This window comes from Scyliorhinus canicula, chromosome 12 (genome assembly GCF_902713615.1).
Source record: "Scyliorhinus canicula chromosome 12, sScyCan1.1, whole genome shotgun sequence".
Lineage (NCBI taxonomy): Eukaryota > Metazoa > Chordata > Chondrichthyes > Carcharhiniformes > Scyliorhinidae > Scyliorhinus > Scyliorhinus canicula.
This window is the reverse complement of record NC_052157.1, coordinates 30,130,042-30,142,486: the sequence shown is the minus strand read 5'-3', so window position 1 is coordinate 30,142,486 and position 12,445 is coordinate 30,130,042. Positions and strand designations below refer to the sequence as shown.

General features: G+C 41.1%; 1 protein-coding gene and 1 long non-coding RNA gene across 15 annotated transcripts in view; one reads left to right on the top strand and one right to left on the bottom strand.

Moving 5' to 3' along the window:
* The window catches only part of tcf12 (transcription factor 12), a 367,875-nt gene that overhangs the window by 171,422 nt on the left and 184,008 nt on the right, over positions 1–12,445 (top strand). The gene's annotated exons all lie outside the window — the stretch shown is intronic.
* The window catches only part of LOC119974487, a 104,050-nt gene continuing 99,289 nt past the window's right edge, over positions 7,685–12,445 (bottom strand). Inside the window, exon 3 of the long non-coding RNA XR_005462509.1 lies at positions 7,685–7,917. This is a non-coding gene — a long non-coding RNA (uncharacterized LOC119974487). The remainder of the gene's footprint in view (positions 7,918–12,445) is intronic.

Below are 12,445 nucleotides of genomic sequence, written 5' to 3'. Positions count from 1 at the left end.
TAACCTGAAGTCTCCTGCCTCCAGTTGCATTAACCTTTACTATCTTGAAGTCATTCATTATCGTTTTGCTTCTTGACTGACTAATAAATGTTTTGGAGACATGTATTATGGGAAATTTCTGAATATTGTAGTAGTTTTGACTCGGCTTTTTGTTTTACTTTTCATTTTTACTTTTTGCAGGGTAGTGTTTGATTTTTAATTGCCAATTCACACAGTTTTTGATCTACTTAATGGTAGTTTCACTAATTTGTTCATGAGTTTTAAAAAGTAGGATTCCACCATAAGGCTGAGTTTTGTTTTTAAAACTAAGCTGGTTAATTCCATTTATGGATAATTTTGAGTATTTATATATATTTTCTGAACCAAGCAGCAAAATGACAACAGTTACTTTGAACAAAGCAACTACGTTTTAAAGAGCTGCCCTCTGTTCATGCTGCATCTGTTAAATCATTGGCAATTATAAGACAGAAGGAGGCCATTCAGTGTGTCGAGTCTGTTGGTGCTTCCAATGAGCAATCCAATTAGTCTTATTTCATGACTGTTAAAGAACCATGAAATAGTATATGTTTTGCATTTATAGTGAAAATGCTGTGCATTTCCTACTAAGTACAATTTTTCTTAGCTGAAAACTTTTTTAAAATTCTAAACTGTTATATCCTTTCCCCCTTGACTTTGTATGCCTGTGATGTTGCACAACCATTGAGCTCAAATGACACTCGTCTGCAATCAAGCTACAGAGAACGGAGTGTTTGTAAATTATCTCTCTTCGCACAATCATCGTGCTGGAGTTGTATTTCCACACATACTAGTCTGGATTTGGGCTTGGATTTTGGGTCAAAATCAGAGTTATTTAGATCTGTAATCCTACCTTTTCATTAAAAATAGTTATTTAAAGGGCAATGTTAGCAATTCAAAATAAAATGATAGGAAGGAGTTATTTACCCTCACTGGGAGGCGCTGCCATTGTTAAGGGGCTGTAGATGATGAGCTGAAGGCTAGTTTAAGTAGTGATTAGAGTTGAAAACTTGTTTTGTCATTGACCTCTCCAGGGAGCCTCCGTTTATTGCTAATCTTACTGTGTGTTGTACTTGGCTTTTTTCCTATTCTGCCGTCTCATTGTTCATAGCTGAATGGGTAATTTGGCATGGAAAGGAGGGTGGAGGGTGCATTCGTCCAGCAGCTGTGCTTAGTAGCACCAGAGAGTTAAAATAGTCAATCTAACTTGTAGTGCAGTTTACAATACTTGGCAATAAAACTTCGTAAAATTGAACATAAGCACATGAGGAGAAGGCAATAGAAACTCATGATGGTACAAAGTTCGATCAGGAAGAATGGGAGACTGTTCTTGTGGAGCATTAATGTCAGCATGCACTGGGGCTGATTTGCTGTTTTTTGTGTTCCATGTTCGGTGTAATTCTAACTCTGTAATGCTTCGGTACTTCATCTACTCGTGCTGTATGTACCCACAATAGTGAGTATCAATCTGGTGTTTAACTATGGGAAGCATCGCCGTTGAACAGCACTTTGTTGCTGATGCGACCTATTCATTTTCTTTCCCCATCAGCCAAACCCTCAGCACAAGGGCACTGAGACCTTAATTGTCAGACAATTAATGCAATCCTGGCTGACATCAGTTAAGTCAGCACAAAATCTGACTTGGAATCTGATTCAGTTAAATACTGACCATCATACAACCATTATCGTGTGACATGACATATTAATGCTCGGGGAAGATCTAAATTGTGTTTTGACTTGGTTTCAGGCTTACTTGTTGACTGCTTGGAAAGGTCGATCAGGATAAAAAACTCATTTCCATTTTTGTTCATGAGTAACATTTCTTTTACTGTTGTGATATTCTTGGTAGTGTGTTTGTTCTTTGACCCTGGACAGGTTATCCGTGTAGCTTCCTCCAGTGCTTCTTAAAACTACATTCTTCCGACTCTGACCGTGTACAATCCCACAGCTGTTGCCCACCGTCGGTGACTGTAATGGCCCATAAAGTCTGAAATTTGCTCATTCAATGTCTCTGCCTCTCCACCCCTCTTTCCTTTTAAGATCCTCAGAGTTGCCATTTATCGAAGCTTTTGACCACACTCCTAATTTCTCCCCCTTTGTCTCAGAGTCAATCCTTATTTCTCCAAACCCCTCGGGTCACTTTTCTATCTTCAAAGGCATTAAATCAATGAAAATATTATATTGATATTCAAGTTAAATTCTAAATTGTCCCATTGTATGGGCAAAGCAAGTTGGGGCAAGTGGGGTGGCATAGTGGTTAACACTACTGCTCACAGCGCCAAGGATCCAGGTTTGATTCCGACTGTAGGTCACTGTGTGGGGTTTGTGCGTTCTCCCCTTGTCTGCTTGGGTTTCCTCCCAGAATCCAAAGATGTGCAGGTTAGGTGGATTGGTCATGGTAAATTGACCCTTTGTGTCCAATGGTTAGATGGGATTATGGGGATGGGGCAAGAGAATGGGCCTAGTTAGGGTGCTCTTTCAGAGGGCTGGTGCAGATTCGGTGGGCCGAATGAACATAGAACATAGAATTTGCAGTGCAGAAGGAGGCCATTCGGACAGCGAGTCTGCACCGGCCCTTGGAAAGAGCACCCCACCTAAGCCCCACACCTCCACCCTATCCCCGTAACCCAGTTTAACCTTTTTTGGACACGGGCAATTTAGCACGGCCAATCCACCTAACCTGCACATCTTTGGACTGTGGGAGGAAACCGGAGCACCCGGAGGAAACCCACACAGACAAAGGGAGAACATGCAGATTCCGCACAGACAGTGACCCAAGCCGGGAATTGAACCTGGGACCCTGGCGCGGTGAAGCAACTGTACTAACCGCTGTGCTACCATGCTGCCCTCAATGGCATCCTGCACTGTAGGGATTCTATGATAAGTCATTCCCTTGTTCTCCTTGCACACATTTCTCTTTATTCCAAGCTGTTCTGACATTGTGCAGAATAGATGTTCATCAGTAGCAGCAACTTAAAACTTGACGAAAAGAAACCCATGAAGGCAACTTGTGCTAAGAATTCCATTGCAATGCTGATACAAAAACCAGGTGAAAGTCTGTCGCTTGAGGATTAAGATTCCATATTTGATATGTTAATAAAAGCAAAATATTGTGAATGTTGGAATGAAAACAGAAAATGCTGGAAAAACTCAACAGGTCTCGCAGCATCTATGGAGAGAGCGACATGAGCCCATATGACTCTAAAGAACTAAATAGAGGGAGAAATGTGATGGATTATATACTGTATGAGGAGTTGGAGCAGAGTAGGTCAGTGATGGGTGGGAGCTAGGAGGGACGTAGAGCACATGACAGGAAGCGTTAATGGCAATGTGAAGTGCTATAGAAGGTGCTGATAGTGAAATAGACAGTCGCTGAGGAAGGCGACTATGCCACTATCAGCTTCTCAACCTGTCACACTCCCTCTGTGTCTTGCACCCGACACATATTTGTTGCAATCTCTCTTAGTTCCCACATACCACTGACCTTCTATTCTACTCACTTACTGCACCCCCTCTTCTAGTATATAATCCATCATATTTCTCTTCCTCTTCAACTCTGAAGAAAAGTTATTACAGATTTGTAGAAATACAGAAAATAGGAGCAGGAAGCCGCCATTCGGTCCTTCGATCCTGCTCTGCCATTCATTTTGATCATGGCTAAGCATCCAACTAAATAGCCTAATCCTGATTTCACCCCATATCGTTTGATCCTCTTCGCCCGTAGTGGTATATCCAACTGCTTCTTGAAAACATACAATGTTATGGCCTCCACTACTTCTGTGGTAACAAATTTCACAGGCTCACTACTCTCTGGGTGAAGGCATTTCTCCTTATCTCTGTCCTAAATGGTCTGCCCCATATCGTCAGTCGGTGAACACTGGTTCTAGACACGCCTAGCATCGGAACATCCTCCTTGCACCTACTCTGCCGAGTCCAGTTAGAATTTCATAGGTTTCTATGAGATCCACCACCGTTCTTTGAACTGCAGCGAATACGATCCTAACCGACTCAATCTCCTTGTACGTCGATCCCGCCAGCCCAGAAATCTTTCTGGTAAACATTCCCTCTGAGCAAGGACATGAGCAAGGATGAACAATAACATCCTTCCTCAGATAAGGAGACCAAAACTGCACACTATTCCAGGTGTGGCCGCGTCAAGGCTCTATATAATTGCAGCAGGCATCCCTGCTTCTTGACTGCAATCCTCTTGCAATGAAGGCCAGCATACCATTTGCCTTTTTTACTGCCTGATGTAACTGCAAGCTTGTCGCACATTCCCCCCCTATTTTATGGCCTTTCAGATAATAGTCTGCCGTCTCGTTTTTTGCTACCAAAGTGGATAACCTCTCATTTAGCCAAATTATACCGCATGTGCCATTCATTTGCCACTCACTCAACTTGTCCAGATCAAACTGAAGGATCTCTGCATCCCCCTCATAGCTCACCCTCATACCCAAATTGGTGTCATCTGCAAATTTGGAGATATTACATTTTGTGATCTCATCTAAATTATTCATGTATATTGTGAGAAGCTGGGGTAACCCACAAGGCAGTGCCTGCCAATTTGAAAAAGGCCCGTTACTTCCTACTCTGTATTCCTGTCTGCCAACCAGTTTTCTATCCATCTCCATACACTACCTCTAATCCCATGCGCTTTAATTTCAGATGCTAATCTTTTATGCGGGACTTTGTCAAAAGGTTTCTGAAAGTCCAAATACAGCACATCCACTGGCTCCCACTCACGAACTCTACTAGTTACATCCTCAAAGAATTCCAGTAGATTTATTGCACATGATTTCCCCTTCATAAATCTATGCTGACTCTGTCCAATCCTACCACTGCTTTCTAAGTGCTCTGCTATAAAATGTTTGACGATGGATTCTAGAATTTCCCCCACTACCAACATCTGGCTGACTGGTCTATAATTACCTGTTTTCTATCTACCTCCTTTTTAAAAATACATTAGCTATCCTCCAATCTGCAAGAACTATTCGAGAGTCTATAATACCTTGGAAGATTTAAAAAAATTTAAAATTTAGAGTACCCAATTATTTTTTTCTGATGAAGGGGCAATTTAGCATGGCCAATCCACCTCCCTGCACATCTTTGGGTTGTGAGGGTGAGACCTGCGCAGGCACGGGGAGAATGTGCAAACTCCACACAGACGGTAACCCATGGCCGGGATCGAACCCAGGTCCTTAACACTGTGAAGTAGCAGTGTTAACCAATGAGCCACCGTGCTGCCCAGAATCTTGGAAGATGACTACCAATGCATCCACTTTTTTGGAGCCAATCCCTTAAGTACTCCAGATGTAGATTATTAGGCCCTGGGGATTTATCAGCCTTCAATCCTGTCAATTTCTCCAGTACAGTTTCTCTACTAATATTCATCTCCTTCAGTTCCTCCTTCTCACTAAACCCAGTGTTCCCCAACTTTTGTGGCATCATAATTGTGTCCTTGTTTGTGTTGACAGAACCAAAGTATGTAGTTGGTTGCTCAGATATTCCTTTGTCCCCCAATTATGCATTCCCCTGTTTCGGACTGTAAGGGACCAACATTTGTCCTCACCAATCGTTTTCTTTTCACATAACAATATAAATGTTTAGAGTCAGTTTTTATGTTCTCTGCAAGCTTCCTCTCGTACTATTTTTTCCCCCTTCGAAATCAATCCCTTAGTCCTTCTGTTCTGAATTCCTCAGACATATTTTTCTTGGTCAATTTGTATGTTTCTTCTTTGGTTTTAATACTATCTCTAATTTCCCTTGTCAGCCATGGATTGGCCACTTTTGTGCAAGACAGGAATAAACAATTGTTGCAGCTCCCCCATGTGCTCTTTGAATGTTTACCATTGCCTATCCACTGTCATTCCTTTAAGTAACATTTCCCAATTGATCATAGCCAACTCGTGCCTCATATCATCGTGGTTTCCTTTATTAAGATTTAGGACCCGAGTCTCAGAATCAACTACTTCACTCTCCATCTTGATGAAAAATTCTATCAGATTATGGTCGCTGATTCCCAAAGGGTCTTGCACAACTAAATTGCCAATGATTCAGTTTTCATTACACAGTACCCATTCTAGGATATGCAGGTTAAGTGGATTGGCTATGCTAAATTGCCCCTTAGTGTCCAAAAAAAAGGTTAGGTGGAGTTACTGGGACAAGGTGGAGGTGTGGGCTTGGGTAGGGTGATCTTTCCAAGGGCCGGTGTAGATTCGATGGGCCGAATGACCCCTGCACTGTAAATTCTATGATTGCCATCTTTTACCTGCCATCTCATTTTCACTGATTTGCACACACAATACACCCAGGTGTCCCGGTTCTTTAAACCGCCTTTGGAATTAGACCATTTGTTTTATATTGCCTCTCCTTGTTCTCCCTCCCAATATAAGTCGATTCACACTTCACTCTGTTAAATTTCATCTGTCACTTATTCACCCACCTGCATGTGTCCATTTGAAGTTTAACACTATTTTTCTCATGGTGTGCCATGCTTCAGGTTTTGTCACTGATTCCAGGTTTTGAAATGGTGCCTCATACACCCAAGTCTAGTTCAAGAATATAGATCAGGAAAAGTAGTCATCCTCGTACTGCCCCCTCAACACCACTCTATACCTTCCAATGGTCCAGAAGACAATGTTCACCGCTACTGTATTTTTGCTTCCATTTATTCCATCAGTTTCAACTTTGCTGTGAAGCTTGTACTGTGGCACTTTGGCGGTCTTTAGAGGTCCTTCGAAGATCCATGCCTCAGCCTCATTACCTTTCTTGGCCATCTTTATCACCTTATCAACAAAAAGTTAGTTAAACACAATTTGTTGGCTTAATTAATCCACACTTGTCAAGTGATAATTTTGTTCTGAGTCATTGATTATAAAAGCTTCCCCACCACCAAGGTTAAACTGATGCCTGCTGTTGCTGAGTTCATGCTTGCATCCTTTTAGTTTTTGAACAATGATACCACATTTGCAATTATCTAGCCTTCTGGTACCATCCCTGCATCTAAGGAGGATTGAAAGATTCTGGCCAGTGTATAATCTGTTGAAACCAATTAATTTTTTCTTTAAAATAATCCAAAATCCTCGTTATTTACTGAAATAATGAAGTCACAACATTGTACAGTTCAAAGCAAAAGTAGTTTTTACTCTACAAGAGTGAAACAAAGCAAACACCAAATACTATCTTGTATAACCACTCATGCTCTCAAATTCCAGAATCCGCATAAAGAGATATTAAAAGGCAAAATGCAGTTGATTATGAAGTTCAATTACACATTAAGTTACAGATAGAAGAACTCGGACAGATCTTACAAATTGGCTCGGCAGTCTCGTCAACCTCTGTAACAAAGTTCTTCAAAACTCTTGTCTTCCTTACCAAGTATTTGGGCTGCTCTTCTCTGATTTAGCCTGTTCCTCAAATGACAGTAGCACACAACAATTCATGGGCATGTTTGTCATCAAAAATGACACATGTCTACAGAACCTCCTTAACTGCTTATGACAGTCTTGTTGGTGTAGATTCACTAATATTATCTTCAAGCAATAAACAGCTGCAGCAATTTTACTTTTACCTGTTCTCAGTTTCTGGGTTTAGCCTCTTCCTCCATCTACCTGAATTGCAGCACTGGGATCCTGAATTTCATCTGGGCTCTGACAACACTGTTCCCTTTTTAAGATGGTTTCAACCAGTTGTAGTCACACCAAAAGTTTTGATTTACCATCTCAATTTCAGTCTTTGTTACCTTAGAACCTTTGAGGATCTGTTTCCTTTCTCAGCTTCCCTTTTAAATTAGGGCCTCAAAAATGCTGGCTCTGGATTCCATCACACCAGTGCTTCTGACTTTCCTCAACATCCTCTGCTGTATGCCATCTGGTCCTGGTGACTTATCATCATGAACTGCAGCTGTAACAACAATAGGTGCTGCGCTCCTAAGTAATTCCTTGTGAAAGGCATTCCGACACAGATGTAGAAATAGTCTTTTTTTCCTTCAGTATAAACAAACTGATATGAGAAGATCTTGTACATTGCAACTTCATTGAACTCTGAAATTATATGCCACGTAGTTAAGCATTCAAAATTGCTTTGCATTTATACACTCTTAAGCAGCATCTATATCACACTGTGATTTGGTAGCACATTGTCTTTAGCTTTTCGCAACAGAAAATTGTGCATTTTCAGGAAGACCATTCGTTTAAGATTCATTTCCCATTAGTGACAGCATGTTGACAACTAAACAGAAGGTACTATATCAGTCACATCACATAATTTAGTACTATGCATCTAATTAAGCCAAGTATGATTTTCTCCATAGTGAGGCCTCATGTTGTCTATAAACCACAAAATAAGTGGTGAACCTGAAGCATCCCTTCCTCATTTCAACTAAATAACTAAGATATTTTAATATATCAATATTATATTTTCTTCTCCATGCATACAAGAGTCAACTTGCTCATAGCATTTTGTTGTATATCAGCTGCTGCACAAGTCCTCAACGATGGAAAATAATCTGCGTCAGTCCTTTATTTTTAAATTGGTTTTGATTTTGAACAAGTGAACCACTGATGACAGTTGGCTAGCTGAGGGAGAAGGGAAGTTCACCTATTTCCAGGTTTTATCCACTACTATTTGGTTACCTGGTGTAGCGCAGGTTGGCTTGCTCTCCTGATTTTTCCCCATACTCTTCCTGTGAGCAATCATCTGGTGTCCATTTAGCACTTCTTTCTGATGTATTCCATTTCTCATCTAGGTGTCTGTTCCTCAGTGGTATCATGGCAAAATAAACTGCCTGGTTCCACGTATGTGCTCATTGCACTCTCTCTCGATACCACCTCTTTTGGATTTCTCAACCATCTGATTTGTCACATAGCTTGTCTAAATTCCAGTACCAAATGAGCAGGAATTTCCTTCAGCTAAATATTGGTAAAATAAATGCTGTTGTCTTTGTTCCCGGTCACAAACTCTGATTTTTAGATAACAACTCCATCCCACTTCCTGATGACCGCCTTAGGATGAACTAGCTCATTCACAATCTCGTTGTTGCATCTGACACTGAAATGAGCTTCTGATAACACATTTGCTTTGCCACCTGCCTTCCATCCCTTCAGACATTGCCCTATTCTGCCCCTCCAATAGCTCATCTCCTGAAACCCTAATTAATAACTTGATTGTCTCTCGACTATTCCAGTGCTCTCTTGGCTAGCATTCCATATTCCAACCTGTATAAATTGGAGCTCATCTGAAACTGCTGCACGCGTGTTCCATTCACCTATCATCCCTGCACTTACTGAGCCATATCTAATGACAGTGCAATTTGTAAATTCTCACCCTTTTTTTTGATATCCTCCATTGTTTCCCCCTTGCTGTATCCTGATATTGATTACTTGTACCATTAGTGACCTTGCCTTCAACTTTCTAGGCACTAAGCTCGGAAATTCTCCATCTCTACCTTTAACCCCTCTACTTTACTCTCTTTTAAGGCACTAATCTTTAATGCACTCATCCCACCGCTCTGACCAGGTTTCGATTACCTGTCCTGATATCTGCTCATGTGGTTTGGTAGAAAGTTTTGTTTGGTAATGCTGTTGTGCAATGGTTTTCTGCTATGTTAAAGGGTTTATCGAAATTAAGTTGTTCTTGATTGCATGGCAAAAATTGAAAATCTGCCACCAATGAATAAGCATGCACAGTCCAACATTGTACCACTCAAAGGTGCTGTGTTCTTAAACCAATAGATGACGTCTTCAAACTGTTGCTGCTGTGCAACATTTCAATCTCAATACACTTACAGAGCTGATGGGTATCTATGCATTTTGTTGGGATGTTTTCCGCTCCTGAGACTCATTTTGAAGCTTGCTACTGTCAACTCCAGATTTGATTTTTCTAATGAAACGCTCTGCCTCTCCCATCATTTCTAGCGACCTACTTTTTTTGTTCAATATTTCTCCTGATACTGTATTTAATAACTAAGATTGATTTTCACCTTATTCGGAGTCAAAGTCATGTTTGGGGATTGGTTTAAATTTAAACGCTTAAATGTCACAGCACATCATGATATCGCCAGATTTGTCGATACTGATTCAGCACTTCAGGATTGAGTGTGCACAATGGCATTTAATGTGCACATGTCTCAGAATCCTGAACAAATATTGGGTTTAAGGTATTCTATCATCTCCTGAGTTGTTTTTAAGAGGGGACATGTATATGGATATTGTCAATTGATAGCAGATATTCAAAATGTGTTATAACAGCAATAAGGAAAGTTACAACAAACTGACATTTACTGATTTAATTAGAAATCCAAATTCTACATCGTGTAATGTTTTATTCGAACTTGAGCACTCCTTTTGTTTATCCTTGCGTTCCATGTGTGTATATTTAGTGACATTCACAGATCGAGTTGTAATATCACTTTAAGGGATTAAGCAAGTAGCCATGAAGTAGAGCAGCATGTGACCAGCTAGTGGTGTGTGCAGAGATTGATGCTGTGCTATCTTCATCCTGTGTGAGAGATTGGTACGTTTGTGTAAAGTATTAATCGTAGCACAACATGTTGGCAGCAGTGTGAATTTTAAGAACGCAGGATGAGCCACTGACACAATTTGGTACAATGCAGAGACTATGTACATTGAAACACTGGAAGGCAGAGTCTCCAAACCAAAAGGCAATCTCAAAGCAGTACCTCCCACATGATGCCCTGAATGTAGTGACTTACAGAACAGTGAGTACCCGATTGGTGGTCTTGCCAGATCGGTGGTTAATAGGAGCAGCGAGTCGGTTTTAGAGCCTTCCTTTGTAGCCGGTTTTGAATCAGGCAGGAGCAGCTACAGTGCCTGAACTATGCTTTTTATATTTATCCATCACAGAACCAGGTCAAAAGTGGTGAAAGTATAGATAGCCATTAGAAACAAGGGGTTGCAGAGAGTCAGCTCTTTTACCTGTCTGAGGAGGATCAGAACGGTCCTGTTAAGTGTTGGAACATGTTGGAGGATTACCTTTTGTGCCAAAATTAACTTCAGAATTCACCATTTGGAGATGACTGCTTACAGACAGAAGTGACAAGAACCATTTGGTGAGTTTGTCAGCAGATGCCATGAGAAGGGCATACAGCAATGTTTGGATGCTGAATGGATAATGGAGCTGGTGAAAGCTTCTTTTTTGATTGAGGCCTTCCAAAAAGACCTTTTGGAGAAAATGAAAGGTTACAATATGGACACACTGTTAGAAATACAAAGTAATTGTGGCTGGACATTAACACTTGTAAGCATTATGTGCAGCTACTAGTATTAGTACTACGTGCAGTAACTAGAACTGAGAAAGCAAGCAAGCCATGTGGAAAATGATCTACTGCAGCATCCACGACAAAGCTGTCCTGCATGCCAAGATCTTTGCAAAGTTTGCAGTGTAAGAGAACAGTGGGCTTGCCTTATAGGAAATTTAGTTCTGGAGATGTGAACAGAGGTTGCAATATGTCCAGCAAACAGGGAGTGCACCAGAGACCTGCAGAAGTGCAAGCACATACACAAGGTTAGCAGCCAAGACAGAACACGGTGAAGATTCAGAGTGGAATAATCTTTGAAAGGTAAAGACGTTGCACGTTGTCTGGGTGGATGAAGAGCATAAGTTGGAGACTCTTCTTCCCATCAGCGTCATGTGCACTGTCGAACCCAGGGCTTGATGGCCTACATCCTAGGGGCTTAATGAAAGTGGATGCATAGAAAGTGGATCTATTGTCTTTAATATTCCATAATTCCATGGATGCAGGCAAGGTTCCAGTGGGTTGGCAAAATTAAAAAAACATTTTTTTTCTTTGTTCGCCCATGGGATGTGGGTGTCGCTGGCTGGGCCAGCATTTATTGCCCATCCCTGAGGGCATTTAAGAGTCAACCATATTGCTGTGGATCTGGATTCACATGTCGGCCAGATCAGGTAAGGACGACAGATTTCCTTCCCTGAAAGACATTAGTGAACCAGGTAGGTTTTCACGACAATGAACAATGATTTCATGGTCACCGTTAGACTTTAAATTCCAGTTTTTTATTGAATTCAAATTTCACCATCTGCCGTGGCTGGATTCGAACCCGGTACCCCAGAGCATTATTCTGGATCTCTGGATTACTGGTCCAATAATACTGGACCACTGGATTACTCATCCAATGATAGCACCACTATGCCACTGCCTCCCCATAATGCGAATAGCATGATTTTATGCAAGGCAAATGGTGTTTGACTAATTTGCTACTGTAATAGCTCTTCCTCTTGATTCCCTTATTTCTTATTTCTTTTATTTTGTTGTTATCGTTTTTGGTCTATGGATCTTTACTAGACACCGATCTCGGGGGAGTGAGGAACTCGAAAGTTGCAAAATAGTATATTGTGCTGTGAGGTTTTAGATTTTGAACAGCAGAACCCAAACTTTATGGCACGCAAGAGA